The sequence below is a fragment of the Myxocyprinus asiaticus genome, chromosome 41 (assembly GCF_019703515.2).
Source record: "Myxocyprinus asiaticus isolate MX2 ecotype Aquarium Trade chromosome 41, UBuf_Myxa_2, whole genome shotgun sequence".
Classification (NCBI taxonomy): Eukaryota; Metazoa; Chordata; class Actinopteri; order Cypriniformes; family Catostomidae; genus Myxocyprinus; species Myxocyprinus asiaticus.
The window spans coordinates 37,763,476-37,780,216 of record NC_059384.1 but is presented as its reverse complement, the minus strand read 5'-3'; the positions used below and the strand labels follow the sequence as shown (position 1 = coordinate 37,780,216).

At 41.3% G+C, this 16,741-nt stretch overlaps 1 pseudogene; it reads right to left on the bottom strand.

Annotated features, from left to right (window-relative positions):
• Nucleotides 1-477: 477 nt before the first annotated feature.
• Nucleotides 478-1,614, bottom strand: LOC127432011 (general transcription factor II-I repeat domain-containing protein 2-like; annotated as a pseudogene).
• Nucleotides 1,615-16,741: the final 15,127 nt, after the last annotated feature.

Here is a 16,741-nt window from a genome sequence, read left to right as displayed (position 1 = left end):
TAACTGAATATCAACAAGAAAAAGAAACATGAATGCTTGACTGTTTCAAAAAACAGTCCCTGCCTGACACCTGACACCTTTTGACTTTAACCAACATATATATATATCAGGAGTGGGTCTTTGAGCAGTCGCCACTTTCATAATGTCATTTAAGTTATTGTGTGTTAGGCAACTGCACAGTTCGGATTTATTTATGTTCATTACAGAAAAAGCCTGTTCACATATGTAGGTACTTTCAAACATGCACAGAAGCACAGAGGCAAAGGTTGCTAGTTTGGGATATTGTGGAACAAGATACTGATAGAATGTATGCAATTCAATATTGGCAAATTTTTCTTTCATTTGCAGATCACCTGGAACATCAGCAGGGTTATAAGAGAACGGCAAAGTAAATAGTCTGATTTTTGGCTCAAGCTGATGCAGTACTTGTAAACACTGCTAAAATTCAGACTTTTGGTCAGATATTTTGAACTTGAATCATGCAATGTTGCCATCGCTGCTGGTGTCTTTCAGTGAGGAGAAATGTGCAGGGTTATTCTCTGAAAGCTGCGTCTCCCACATGTCAAGTTTCCGCTGAAATGCACAAATGTCATCAAAGTACTCTGTTAAAAGTTTATCTCGACCTTGCTGTTTGGTGTTAAGAATGTTCAAATGGCCAGTGATGTCCACCATAAAGGCAAGATCCTGTATCCAGTCCGGGTCATCCAATTCACTCAGCGCTATCCCTTTATGTTTCATGAACAATCCAACTTCCTAAAAGCACTTGAGGACTGCTCCTCGGCTTAACCAATGCACATCCATATGGTAGGGTAGGCCATGGCTAATATACTGTTCATTAAGCAAGGCATCAAACTGACAGTGGTTCAGCCCTCTCACACAAATGAAGTTCACTGTTTTAGTCACCACACTCATGACATGGTCCATTTTTAGTGACTTGCTGCATAATGCTTCCTGGTGAATAAAACAACGAATACCCCAAAACTCATTACCTCCACACAATTTCATCTTCTCCTGTAATTTGTGAACAACCCCTCCTTTTCTTCTGCACATTGAAGGGGCGCCGTTGTGATGCTAACAGCACAAGCCCAATCCACTCCTAGCTGGTCCAAGGACCCAACCAGGCAACTGAAAATGTCATTGGCATTGGTAGTGTCTGTCATTGGAAAAAGTCCCACAAACTCTTCTGTGATTTTCAAACATTCGTCTACTCCCCTGATAAAAAATGGCAAGTTGAGCCACACTATTGAAATCCGTGCCCTCGTCGATTGCGATGGAAAAGTATGTGAAAGTTTTAACCTTGTCTTTTAATTGACTGTCCAAGTTGTGTGCCGATTCTGTGACATATATTTGTGAATGTCTGCCACTTGTCGGGATATACCAGTTCAGCTGCTTTGAGCATGCATGTTTTAATGAATTCCCCCTCAGAAAAAGTCTTTGAATTCGATGCAGTTTCTTGGGCAGTGATGTAACTAGCCTTTACAGCAGCATCATTCATCTCCCGACTATGAGTAAAAACAGACTGTTGCTTCTTAAGTGCTGCAACCAACTCATTTAACTTTTCTGTCCGTGCCTGCCCAGTATAATGGCTGTACCTCTTTGCATGGTTTGTTTCATAGTGCCGTCGAATATTACATTCTTTGAGGACCGCCACTTGCTGAGAGCAAATTAAACAGATGGGGTTTTTATTCATTTCCCAGAAAAATATTCTGTTATCAATTTATCTTGAAATTCACGGCATTCAGAATCCACCTTCCATTTCTTTGAAAAGACATTTTCACATGATGCACAAAGATAACCTGCAAGGATTACTTAGGTACTGACTAATGTTACAGCCTATCAACACAGACATGAGAACCTCTAGTGGTGATATCAGTAACTGCATCTGCATGTGGGCAATTCTACAACTGCATTAGATTTCAGTTACTTTGGCTGTGGGCCATAAGAAATCATCTGGCATGCCGGAAACGGCCCACGGGTGGTATGTTTTGCACCTCTGATCTAAGCCGTTTTGTATGGCAGTCAATGGGTTTTGGTTGCTAGGGTGCACTAAATGGTTGCCAGGTTGTATACAGTTGCTAAGGTGTTAAAGTGATAGAGTGAAAGAAAGAATAAAAAGAGTGGAGTAATGTAAAAATAAAAAAATAAAGTGATGGAGTGATTGATAGAAAGTATGAGTGGTGGAGTGATAGGATGTAGCGTGAATCCTCTAAAGAATTTATGACAGGAAATAGTTTTCAAACCTTGAATGGAGGTCAAAGTGAAATGAGGCATGTTCGGAAGTACGATACGGGAATACCATAATTCCGAGCAGATAGAAAAGATAAAGCACACTATTCGGGATCAGTGTTGGGTAAGTTACTTTTTAAAAAAAGTAATTCACTAATGATTAATAATTACTTGTGGGAAATTTTAATTAGATTACTTTACTAATTATTTCATCTGGAAAGTAAATAGACTTCTAAGTACTTTACTTTGAAGTTACTTTCTAAAACCAATCAAACCTGTGAAAAAAAAACCCAAATGTGACTAATAACTCTTATAGTACTTTAATATTGACTGAAATATGAAGTATGAAATAACAATATGACAAAGGCAGCAACATGGCTACAGAGATCCAATGCATTTAAAAAAATGCAACTTAACTTTCTTATTTCAAATATGCTGTAGTAGTATCTTCAGGCATTTGTGTGTGTGTGTGTGTGTGTGCTATCTACAACCTTCTTAGCTGTGTGTGGCATGTATGTGTACAGTAAGCTTGTTTACCTGTGTTTGTGTTGGTGTGAAAGATAGAAAAAGAATACTAATGAACTGAAAACATTTCTGAAAACCCATTTGCAGATAGTAAAACCATTGTGTATTTGAATGCTTGTTGTTTAATTTTGGTGTGCATATACAGGTTTGCTTGTGTCTGTGTGCATGTATGTCAGTTTGTGTGTGTACATGTGCAGCATGTGTGTGTTTACACAACTTTATAGTGAGTGGATTATCTCCCTGCTTGTGCTTGGACGAATTGAGTGTCCTTTATCACTTTTGCATCTGTAACGCTATAGCATTGTGTTTGTGTTTTATTGTGTACAGTACATAAAGAACATAAAAGAGCCAATTGCTTAGCTACGACTTTTTCAAGACACCGTTCTGCAAATGTTCCCACCTTGTGAGCGATATATCCCTCTGTCAGACAGCAATGAGCATTGTTTTCCATATACACCTGAAACTGATCCCCTCTCCTCTCACGGTAGCTGCAGAGGGACACCCGAGGGAGGCGCCCAAGGATGGGATGGAGCGCGGATATTTAAGGAGGATTTGTCAGCAGCCCAGCCTTGCATGCCTCAGCCAGGGCTGGGAGCATGCTGACACAGAGCTCGCTGAGATTGATTGTGAGTGCATGACAACTTGAAATGTGTTTTCAAACAACTACACTCAGCTGTGTCCATAGTAACACAGCTCACTCATCTGCCATCGCCTCGATACGTGTCCTCAATGCCATGATGGTTTGTTAGAGCGCATGCTCATTAACTGACACAGCAACACACATAAAAGTACCAACACAGGAACGTAATAAATTTAAGTGGTAGATCAGTAGGTTGGCTCTTTCAAGCCAACCTAATAATAATAATAATAATAATAATAATAATAATAATAATAAGCTTAATAAGCTTAGAAGTAATAATAAGCTTTGAGTTCAAGATGGCACCAAGCATGGCTGCTATGTTGCGAGCTCCGACCCAATATTGCAGTTTTTTGTTTGTTTTGTCTACAATTCTTATGTTTTTTTGTCTTGGATGTTGTCTGCTTTATTGTCTATGATAGACAAACACTTTTGGACATTGGTTCTGTATTAACACACTGAAAACCAGACTTTAAATACCTCAATGCCATCCTGCTGTTTTCAAACACGACAGCAGAGCCCTTTTCTGGGCAGCCCAGCCGCAGAAACATAGCCGGAAAAGAGGGAGGAGAGCCGGTGTTCTCGTCAGACTAAGATGTCACGCAAATCGACCCCCGCTACCCAGCATTCTACTGGCAAATGTTCAGTCTCTAGACAACAAGTTCTGCGAGCTGAGAGCGTGGATCTCTTTCCAACGAGAGACTGCTGCATTATCTGCCTTACAGAAACGTGGATGTCTGCAGAGATTCCAGACTCAGCCATCGAACCCATGGGGTTCTCTGTGCACTGAGCGGACAGAGTGAAAGACCTCTCAGGTAAAAGCAGAGGAAATTCTCTATTCTCGGGGCACCACTCTTTGAAAAGAGAAAAATGATAGCAAGTTACTGAATGAGTCTCACAAAAACAAAATCTACCCTGTATGTTGAGTATCTTAATTGTTAATCAAAATAATCAAAAAGGGGAAAAACTAGTTAAATTATTGCTATACAAATCTAATAGTAATCTAGTTACAGTTAGTTTCTAACACCAATAACAGTACTCTGAGGTAACTTGGGAGTTCTTGATGTGGCAGAGGTTGGCTTCAACATAATATTCAAACAGAAACAAACAGGAGTACTTATTATAATATAACAAGATTTATTATAATCAAGCAGAAGTGAACACAGCCAATACTATCTGAATATAATCCAAAAATAAATCAAGGAAATCCTAAACTAACAGTGGAGCTATATGCTAGTGTGTGTGTGTGTGTGTGTGTGTGTGTGTGTGTGTGTCCAGATGCGGTAACAAAGGAATCATAATGGAGGATCAGGATCAAAATGGAGGGTTAGATCCAAAATGGAGCTGATACCACGTGAGGGTGGAAATGAGCGGACACACAAAGGAACTGACGAAACAGGCGGGAGAATTTGGTTCACCAGCCTGAGTTGAACATAAACCGCGGCGCCACTCACTCAATGAATATCAGTGAGAGAGAGAGAGAATGAGAGCGAGAGAGAGAGAGGAAAAGTGCGTGCAATTTAGTTGAGGGTAACCGCTCATAACTGCAGGACTGAATTACTAGTTCAGATCACTCAACAAAACAAATGTAACCCCAAAAGAAAACTAAATACAAATATCCCAACTCAAAACAGCAAACAGTGAGCAGAGTTTAACATACAAATATACTCAAAACATCAACATTTAGAATCAAAAATACGATTTAGTTTCACAAGAAAAATCACAGTTTCTAAACTAAATCTGCCCAGATATCAAGCCTTACTTGGGAAATCCTGTGTGATTTCAGTAGGGTTGTCCGTTGGAATTCCTGTTGCATTGAGCAGTCAGGAGAAATGGTCTGGATGGTCCCTTGTCTTACGCTCGTCAGCGAAAAGACACGTCTCTGCTTTATTCTTCGGATCCAGCAATGGAGAAGAATGCAGAAGGTAGTCAATGTTGAATGAAAAAGAGGGAGAAGGGAAACTGGTCGCCTTTCCGTTTTTCAAAATAAATTCACTGTTGCTTTACAGTGAAACTGAACCGGTTGTTATAAGTATACTATAAGACTCTAACAAAGCTAAGTTAATCTTACTCTACCGTGGCCAAATGGTGAGGTTAGAAAAATGTGGTCTCTTTGTTCTCAGTCCAAAACGGAGGGAAAACTCCTTCAGTACGTGCACAGTACAGATGTCCCTTAACAGCCAGCCAGAGCTTAGCACAGAGAGGCCAAACTACATCTGTCCGCTGGTTTTATTGACAAGATGACGTCATCGGTCGTAGGCCGCTTTCGACCAATGGCGTTTGAGACTGGGTCCATGGGCGGGACTTCGCATTCAGTTGTGAATTTGTGAAGGATCCTGGGAAACTGAGTTCAATGTCTCTCCTTTGATTATAGAACAAAGGGCCATGCGGTCTCTGCTGCCATTTTGAGTGGGCCAAGGCCCTACAAAGCTATACCTAAATATGTGTAATATTATTTTCATTAAGCCATGAGAATAATATTACTCCAATAAGAGAATTAATCATAATTCCCTTATTAAAGCTAATTCCTTTCAATAGAAATTGTGAACGGATACAACAAGACGTTGTATTACGATTTTAATGGTGGAGCATTTTATTCAGACAAATAATCTAGTTATTTGTCATTTATCTAATTTATAATGGTTGTCGAAAGCGACTAATTCCATTATAAATTTCTTTACATAATAATGTAGAATAAGGACAGTTTAATTTAATTCCTAGCTCACACATACTGTTTTCCTACAGATAATGGTGGGGGTACGCAGGCACTTTAACCCATCCCGTGTACATTTAAACTACCAAATTTCCTACACAGCCCCATCAATGGAGCACCAGTCGAGAGAGTCAGCAGCTTCAAGTTCCTTGGTGTCCACATCACTGAGGAACTCACATGGTCTGTCCACACTGAGGCCATTGTGAAGAAGGCTCACCAGCGCCTCTTCTTCCTGAGATGGCTGAGGAAGTTTGGAATGAACCACCACATCCTCATACGGTTCTACACCAGCACTAGAGCATCCTGACTGGCTGCATCACTGCCTGGTACAGCAACAGCACTGCCCTCAACCGCAAAGCCCTGCAAAGGATGGTGCGAACTGCCAGACACATCATCGGAAGTGAGCTTCCCTCCCTCCAGGACATCTATACAAGGCGGTGTGTGAAAAAAGCTCAGAGGATCATCAGAGACTCCAGCCACCTGAGCCATGGGCTGCTCTCACTGCTACCATCAGGCAGGCAGTATCGCAGCATTAGGATCCTCACCAGCTGACTTCATGACAGTTTTTCCCCCAAGCAATCAGACTTTTGAACTCTTGATCGCTCACGATACATATATCAGCACTGCACTTTCTTAGCCTTAGACTGGACACACATTTTATACTTCACTTAATAACACACTGGCAACTGACTATCAACCGACAGCTGAATGTCAACACAACACTTCATATTTATTTCCACTGATTACATGGGGGTGGGGGGGTGTACAGTGTGTTTTTTATTGTATAATGTATTCTTATTTTGTGTATACTGCATATTCCATGCCTGCCGTAAAGGTGCGGTGTTCGGCAGTCATGATAACGACGGCCGAGAACACCGGATGTGTGACCCAGGAAATGACGAAACTGCTCTTTTCTTGACAATGTGGGTACCGCAGCCCTTTGGGCATACAGTGAAATCAAAAGAAAAGGAAACCAAAGATTCTCCTCCCAGCCCTCCACCAGGGGATGGAGTGGTCTTCTTACCACCTCCAATGCAGTGGGTCTCCACGTCCCTGGGTCACCCGTCTCAGGGGCGCTTCGAAGCCTTCCTCAGGTTCTTGGCAGCGGGCCGTGAGACGGGGGGCATCTGCTTCCTGTGGGTGGCTCCACACCAGGGCCGGGCTGCCAGGGTGGGCTGTGGTGGAGCCTGTGTTTTTGCCGCAGGGGGACGCCCTTGGCGATGAGCAGACGGGGTGCAGGATCTTGATATGCACCGGGGCAGGATGTGCTGAATAGCCTCCGTCTGCTTCTTAAACAGCAAGAACTGCTGGGAAAAGTCCTCGACGGTGTCGCCGAATAGGCCAACCTGGGAGATGGGGGTATCAAGGAACCGTACCTTGTCAGCCTCCCTCATCTCGACCAGGTTGAGACAAAGGTGGCATTCCTGGACCATGAGGGTGGACATCGCTTCCCCGAGAGTCCGTGCCATGACCAGCAGCACCATAGGCCTTAGTTGCCAGAGACGACATAAACCTACAGGCCCTGAATGGGAGTCTCGGACGGTTCCGCCAGGTGGCGGCGTTTTGCGGGCACAGGTGCACTGCAACCACATTATCCACCTGGGGAATCGCCGAGTACCCCTGGCAGCCCCACCATCGAGAGTGTGAGAGCGGAGGAACTGAGAGACCGGGGCAGGGCACGGCCGTGAGTGGTGATCTGAGCCCAGGAACCAATCGTCAAGCCACAAAGGTTCAGGGGGGGAGTGGAGTGTTCCACTCCAGCCTGACACTCGCAGCCACCCAGGCAAGCATGGCTGCCAGCTCCGCGTTGGCCTGCGACTGGGTGACCACACCCAAAGCTGGGAGCCCAGCCAAGTCCTCAGCATCAGAGTGGACGAGCCCGCTCTCCGATGCTGCAATCGACAGCTCATCCTCATCGCGAGCCCTGAATGAGACCGCGAACTCGCCCTGAGACGAGCCAGCAGTCTGATCCCAGATCTTGACCTGGGCAAACGAGCGTGCTGGGGAATGGGAGGTCTGTGGGGTTTACCCGGCAAGCGGCTCCCACTGGGGTCCCCAAATCACCCCCAGTGCCAACCGACATGGCCTCATACCCGTAGGTAGAAGGATCGAGGCGGGGAGTCACTGGGGTGGCTTTCCCTCTGACGAAAGAAAGTCGCGACCACAACGTTGCCATGGTCATGCTCTCGCAGTGAGGACATGACCCATCCACGAACACTGTCTCTGCGTGGGCAGCGCCCAAGCACGTAAGACAGCGATCGTGGTCGTTGGAAGCGGAGAGGTAAGGACCGCAACCAGGAATTAAACACAAAAGGAAAGGCATCTTTAAAAAGATGCTCTCCATCAGTGCCACTCTTTCAGAAGGGAAAATATACTCTTTCAGTAGAAGAATATACATTTTTAGCTGCTGAAGCACCCAGGGGCGTTCTCTGCACTCCACCAGTGCACGAGGGGGAGAAACCACTATAATGCGCCGTAAATCCAACAGCTTTCGAGGTGAATGGATCGGTAGAGTAATTCAGCTCACTGAATACAACTGCTTGGCTCCGAAGAGAAAATCTGAATGAGTGGTTGCGAGCCAGCTCCTTTTATACCCGTATGTCCGGAATGCAATGCAAATTCCAATCGCAAATTCCCATTGGCCTTTTCTCAAAGATCAGAGGTGTTTGGGGCTCCCAAGGGCAACCCCTAGTGTCACTACATCGACACAACATCGAGTGAGTGACAGATAGGGAACAGATGTTTATTGTAATTGCCATACTGCTATGTTGCTTGGTACCGCACCCAAGACTTTCACCCACTGTTGCACTTGTGTATATGGATGAGTGACAATAAAGGGTTTGATTTGGTTTTGATTTGAAGTGGTAGATCAGTAGGTTGGCTCTTCCAAGCCAACCTAATAAATATTTTTCTTATTGGCACCCTTTTATTCAATACTTTTGCAACCTCCCTTTACCAAGATAACAGCTCTGCGTCTTCTCTTATAATGCCTAATGAGGTTGGAGAACACCTGGCAAGGGATCTGATACCATTTCTCCATACAGGATCTCTACAGATCCTTCAAATTCAGAGGTCCATGTTGGTGGACTCTCCTCTTCAGTTCACCCCACAAATTTTCTATGGGGTTCAGTTCAGGGGACTGGGATGGCCATGGCAGAACCTTGATTTTGTGGTTAGTGAACCATTTTTGTGTTGATTTTGATATTTGATTTGGATCATTGTCCTGCTGGAAGATCCAGCCAGGGCCCATTGTAAGCTTTCTGGCAGAGGCAGCAAGGCTTTGATTTTTTTATCTGTTAGTATTTGATAGAGTCCATAATGCTATGTATCCGAACAAGATACCCAGGACCTCTGGCAGAAAAACAGCCCCACAACATTAAAGATCCAGTACCACATTTAACCGTGGACATTGGGTACTTCATCTCTGTGTGCGCCAAACCCATCTCTGGTGTTTGCTGCCAAAAAGCTATTTTTTTGTTTCATCTGACCATAAAACCTGGTCGCATTTGAAGTTCCAGTAGTGTCTGGCAAACTGAAGACGCTTGAGTTTGTTGTTGGATGAGAGCAGAGACTTTTTTCTTGAAACCCTCCCAAACAGCTTGTGGTGATGTAGGTTATGTCTGATATATATCTATCTATATATATATATATATTTTTTTTTTTTTTTTTTTTTTTTTACTTTCTGACCCCAAGACCCAACTAACTTCTGCAATTCTCCAGCTGTGATCCTGTGGTTCTCCACTGTGCGTGGAGACAATATAGACACATGTCCTTTTCCAGGATGATTCTTAAGATCTCCAGTTTATTGGAACTTGTTAGTTATTGCCCTGATGGTGGAAATGGGCATTTTCAATGTTTTGGCTATATTCTTATAGCCACTTCCCATTTTGTGAAGCTCAACAACCTTTTGCCGCACATCAGAACTATATTCTAAGTCTAACCCACTGTGATTGATGATTAAGGGAATTTGGCATGTGTGCTAACTCATATTTATTCCTGTGAAACAGGAAGTCATTGTTATGTGTTGTAGAGACGAGATGAGATGACAATGGATCTAAATGCAGGCCTTTAATGAAGATGATGAAGGTGATACAAAACAACGTGGAGAAATGCAAAGAACCAAATAGTAACATTCATACATAAAGAACAATGATCACAGGAACATACAAGGAAACATAAGAACTGACAATGAGTGAAACTAAAGGGTATATATACAAACAGATGATTGATAAGAGAACAGGGAACAGGTGAAGAAGATGGGGAACAGATGGCTGTGATGAGGGCAGTGCAACATGGGAATTGTAGTATGGGGCAAACTAACAACAGAAGACAATAGCCATGTCAAAATAAGAGTCCTTATGAACAGATAGGTGACAAACTGTGACAGAACCCCCCAAAGGGCGACTCCTGGTGCCCAAAGATGGATGAGGAGGGCAGGATGAAGCAGATGATGAGGAAGGATCCAGGGGTTGATTATGAGGCCAGGGAGGAGTCTGCGGACGATCAGGAGGCCAGGTAGGCGGCCACAGGGCAGGGATTGGGTCAGGAGGCCTGGGAGGCGGCCACAGAGCAGGGACTTGAGATTTAGGAGGTGGAGACAGTGGCGGAGCGGGCTGAGCCATAGGAGGTGGAGTTTCTGGTGGTGAGGGCAGAGCCATGGAAGACTGAGGGCAAAGCCGAGTGAAGTTCGACGAAGGCAGGTGGAGCCATAAGAGGCTCGAGAGGCGAAGCCATGGAATCCAAGTCCAAGTATTTTTTTCCTTGTAAATTTTGTGAATGTCATTTAGAGGTATATTTAAAAGATGATTTTGTCCTCTTTATTGTTAGTAAGCACATTAAATACAACCTTTTAAGCTGAATATTTGGTTAAGAGCTAATGATTAATCGTTGCAATTATCTGGTGAATAGTCAAATAATCGTTGTAATAATCGTTAGATTAGTCGATTATCAAAATCATCGTTAGTTGCATCCCAACCATATATACCTGAACACTCTCTCACACACACTCATTCACACACACATACACTCAAATACACCCACACACTCTCTCTCACACACACACACACACACACACACACACTCACACACACACACTCACACACACACACTCTCATACACACTCACACTCTCTCACACACACACACACACACACTCTCTCTCTCTCACACACACACACACTTACACACACACACTCTCATACACACACACACTCTCTCTCTCTCTCACACACACACACACACACACACACACACACACACACACTCACACTCACAAACTCTCTTTCACACACACACACAGACACCAGAGGTGGGTAGTAACATGCTACATTTACTCTGTTACATTTACTTGAGTAACTTTGGAAAAAAAAAACATTACTTTTAGAGTAGGGTTGAAAGTGTGTACTTTTTAATCTCACTCAAGTAAATTTTTAATGACATTTTTGTACTTTTACTTCATTACAATGGGTGGCATTCCTGTCGTTACATTACTGGGTTTAATTTTAATTAATGTGTAGTTTATTGAGAGATTATTGAATGGGACTTTTACGACAGTGGAAGTTCACACAGCTGCAGGCGCTGACACAGACTGTCACTCAAGCCGAGTCCATCACTGCTGCAGCATCATGCTCCTCATCAAGATCCTGCACCCTGTCTGCTCATCGCCAAGGGCATCCCCCTGTGGCAAAAACACAGGCTCCGCCACAGCCCACCCTGGCAGCCCGGCCCCGGTGTGGAGCCACCCGCAGGAAGCAGATGCCCCCCGTCTCACGGCCCGCTGACAATAAATTGAGGAAGGCTTTTTTGACCCATATTGTCAACAAAAGAGCGGTTTCGTCATTCCCTGGGTCACACATCCGGTGTTCTCGGCCGTCGTTACACCGCACCTTTATGGCAGGCATGGAATATGCAGTATACACAAAATAAAAATACAACTCTGTGAGCATGATGAACTAAGTGAAACACTTTCTTCGCTCTGCACAGTAAAAAAAAAAAAAGAATAGTTTCATCATGTAATGCCTTAATTTATCACTAAGACAAGTGGATATTTCAAGATTAAGAATGCAGCTCCAACTTAAGGCAGCACGCTGAGGTAAGTTTTGGCTCTAATGATAATGCTGGCTTTTTTGTTTAATGTGATGGTCATTTTCAGGGTGATTCTGTAAATATGGGCTCTTGTGACATCAGTTTTTAAGTGTACATTTTTAAATCTTCAGCAATATATCAGTGCACTTTGTCCTGCATGTCATAAGCAATATTTACACATTTAACCCACGCCCTCGCAGGTGTACTGGAAACTATCGCAGCTACTTTGGGCTGATTAAATGTATAAATCCATGTAAAAATCCACTTTAAGTGTAAATGCCTTTTGCTCTGCTGATCGCGTTATTCACAACTGGAGGACGAACAGACAGCACTTCTGCGTGTGGTGCCCTTCGCAGACTGCGTACTCTGCATTTAGAGAGCAGCAGTACTGCTGTACAGAACTAATTATCTAAATTCTTTCAACACTAAAAACTGTAACTACACTGCACTAACAACTAAAAGCTATGAAATAGCGAAAGTAGGTTTTAATAAAACATTATCTTCTTTGGTTTATATTTCCCTGTGGGACAATGTTCACATTTTCACTGTAATAATAAGGTTTCCAAACCTCATTTCTTATTGACAAATTCATCCAGATCTGACAAGAGCCCTTAAAGGGATAGTTCACCCAAAAATGAAAATTGTCATCATTTACTCACCCTTATGCCATCCCAGATATGTATGACTTCCTTTTTCTGCAGAACACAAATTAAGATTTTTTGAAGAATTTCTCAGCTCTTTTGGTCCATACAATGCAAGTGAATGGGTGCCAACATTTTAAAGCAAAAAATAAATAAAAAAAATCACATAAGTCAGCATAAAAGTAATCCATAAGACTCCAGTGGTTAAATCCATATTTTCAGAAGCGATATGATAGGTGTGGATGAGAAACAGATCACTTTCACATTCTTCTTCTTGTGTTTCTGGTGATTCACATTCTTCTCTGCATATCGCCCCCTGCTAGGCTAGGAGAAGAACTTCTATCAAAAAAATGACTTAAATATTGATCTGTTTCTCAGCCACATCTATCATATCACTTCTGAAGATATGGATTTAACCACTGGAGTAATATGGATTACTTTTATGGTGCCTGCATTTTCTTTTTGAAGCATAACATTTTTGGCCCCCATTCACTTGCATTGTACTGACCTACAGAGCTGAAACATTCTTCTAAAAATCTTAAATTGTGTTCTGCAGAAGAAAGTCATACACATCTGGGATGGCATGAGAGTGAGTAAATGATGAGAGAATTTTCATTTTGGGTGAACTACCCCTTTAAAGTGATTTCTCAGTCATAATATAATACTCAGTCATCATTTCCCTACCATCATGTTGTTCCAAACCTGTGTGACCTTCTGTATTCTGTGGAACCCAAAATACAGTCTCAGTCACCATTCACTTTCAATATATATATATATATATATATAAAACACATTCACTGAAAGTAAATGGTGACCAAGGCTAACATTCTGTCTAAAATCTCCTTATTGTGTTGCATGGAAGAAAGAAAGTCATACGTGTTTGGAACAACATGATGGTGAATTATATCTGCATTTCCGTTAATAATAAAATAATAATAATAATTCTGTAATACATGTTAAATGTGTATTATGTCATTTGTGAAAGTAACGAGATACTCACTACTTGAGTACTCTTTTAATTGGATACTTTCTTACTCTTACTCAAGTAATTATTTATGTTAGCACTTTGACTTCTACTTGAGTAATACATATTTTTAATTAATTATACTTTTACTTGAGTACAGTTTTTGGCTACTCTACCCACCTCTGACACACACACACACACACACACACACACACATACATATGTACGATATGTATTAAATTAAGAGGGGAAGTCAGAAACTCCTAATTTTTTTTGCATCAAATAAAATTTTGACTTTTTTGTACCTTACAGTTTTTCACAATTGCAAAGACACATTTCTTGAAACCACCCATTTTCTCAACTTTAAACACAAAAGCATATTTTCAAACTACATTCACAAAACCCCTGACTCTTCTGGCAAAATCAAACAATCGCCTCAAAACCATTTCATCTGTGCTCAAAATCAAACAGTGCTTTCAGATCATACACACAGCAAGTCAATAAACACTAGAGAGCATTCATTAGACACTACATCAAAAAATGGAGAACACAGCATCCACAGCATGTAGTTACAGATTATATTTTTATTGTATATAGTAAGCGTATTTTGCAATTACTGTCAAAAAAGTATAGTAATTTTATAAATATATTGTATACAGTAAGTACTGCAAGTAATACAGTATTGAATGTCTGTATATTCAACACTTGCATACTGTAAAAATACAGTAGTCCAACTGCAAAAACCCAAAGAATAAAGTAATGAAAAACACATTATAGTAAACTCACTCAAAAATGTTGTGCAACTGCTAAATCAAAGTTAATGAGATATTCATTCTGCCTCAGCATTAAGTTTTCACATCATTAGAAACAAGTGTGAACAATTTTGAGTCATTGTGTGTAAACGATGACAACTATGTTGTAATTGTGTTTAACTTTTGCTGCCCGTGTTTACCGTTTTGCAAAACAAGTGCATCACAGTGCTAAATGTGTTTTAGTGAGTGAGAATGTGTATAGAGTTTTGCAAAGAGTTGATGAGATTTGCAAATGGTGTCTAACTACATGAACTTGTTTGAAGTTTTGCCAAAAGAGTGATTGATTCGACAAATGGGTTTAGGCCACTGAGCATTTTGTTCAGAGAATGGGGTTTAGTGTTTTAGCAATTCAGAAAAACTGTAAGTCGAAATGATATAAAAAGTGATATGAAATTATTTTTTGCTAATCGTTTTCCACTCTTGCCTGTTTTAGGGTTATATTTTTACCAGACATGGTGTCCGATAATGTTTGAATTTGTTGGAATTTGTTTTAACAGTCAAAAACTGTGTTTTATGGTATGTGTATGAATGTATTTAATAAAATGCTGAAGAAAAAAAAATGCAGCCAAATAGTAAAATGCATTTGAATCAAATGGTCCAGATCAATCTAGTGTGATATTTATTCCAGTGGTTCAATATTAGTATCAAAAGTATATAATGTCATCTGTGTCGTATTTTCTTTTACCATGCATAGATTTCTTCATGGTTTTTGAGGCTGAGACCATGTCACACAACATGTCCAGTTTGGCATCGTTCTAACCGTGTGACAGATTACGTTTTGCCCAAATACCTTTTTGATTGGACACATGGGCCTTGACATCAACAGCAAAAGATATAGGAAGCATTTTGCCCTCCCTTTTAAAAGTTGATAAGCCTATGTATTTTGTTACAGTAATGCATTAACACCAAACAGAAGGAACCTGCGATCCATTGTTGGGTCATGACCCACCATGAGAACCACTGATCTACTGTTTATCATTTAAATATCTGTAAAATTTATAACATGATTAAGACTTCCAACTCAAGTTTACCACTCATTTTTACTGGAGAGTGTTGGATTATGAGAGTGCCAGAAATATGGATCTTTGCTAAAGTTAAAGTATGACACCAGAGGAGTGGAGAGGACATGCACTCACATGAGGTCAGAATGAAATGTAGTGCTGGATAGACAGAGTGGAAATTAATGTGGTCTATCAACTTCCTGCCATTAAAACTGTGACACATTTCAGGCTGGCAGGTTTTAATTAGACCATCATTAGCATAGAAGCAGTAGCTAATGGTGCAAGAGACACCGCCAAACACCCAGACTCCTCTACACCTAGATCTGCTCTCTGACATAAAACTTTATCACATATATGAATTTGTGGAAATTGATACTAGTCATTAATATTGCGTACAAATGTTTTATTTTACTCAATGAATTATTTTGACTAGGTACATGATTTTAAGATCAGTCATTAAAGCTACACTATGTAACTTTTGGCCCTCTAGCGGTTAAAGCATAAAACTGCAGGTTACTTGATGAGGAACATTGTTTTGGTAATTTCATGAGTTGTGCTTTGACTCTGCTCTTCTATGCGGGTGAATCTGATGGTTTGAAGTGTACTGGTGTAACCATGGTTACAGGTGATCATCTTATCAGAGCGAATGTCACTAACAACAACAAAACTCACCCCCTCCCCTCAAAAAATAAATAAATAACGAAAGGAAGAAAAAGACAGCTATCCGAAAATATGTCTTATGAGCAGGTAAGTAGCATATCTTCCACTGTTGTTTTGACATAATGAAAACAGTTGTTTTAAAATAAATAGCATTACAAAAGTTAGGCAATGACATTAGACATAACGATTGCTAGTCAATCAAATGGTGAAAACTGTTATAACTTAGCTAGCAGGCAAATAGACCAAGGTAGTAACTAGTTTAGAGATTGGCATTGTGACCAGCATAAAAGTAATTTTTTTTCCATTGTCCTTCCTCAAAAATGAAATTGAAAGTATCAAAATCCATAATAAAATGTCCCATTAGGGTGGCTAATTCTATCTAACAAACTACCGTGCTAATAGAGCTACCTGGCTCACTATCGGTCCAATAAAATATCTTACCTGTCCAGCAAGAAAAACTCCATCTCTGGGTCAGTTTT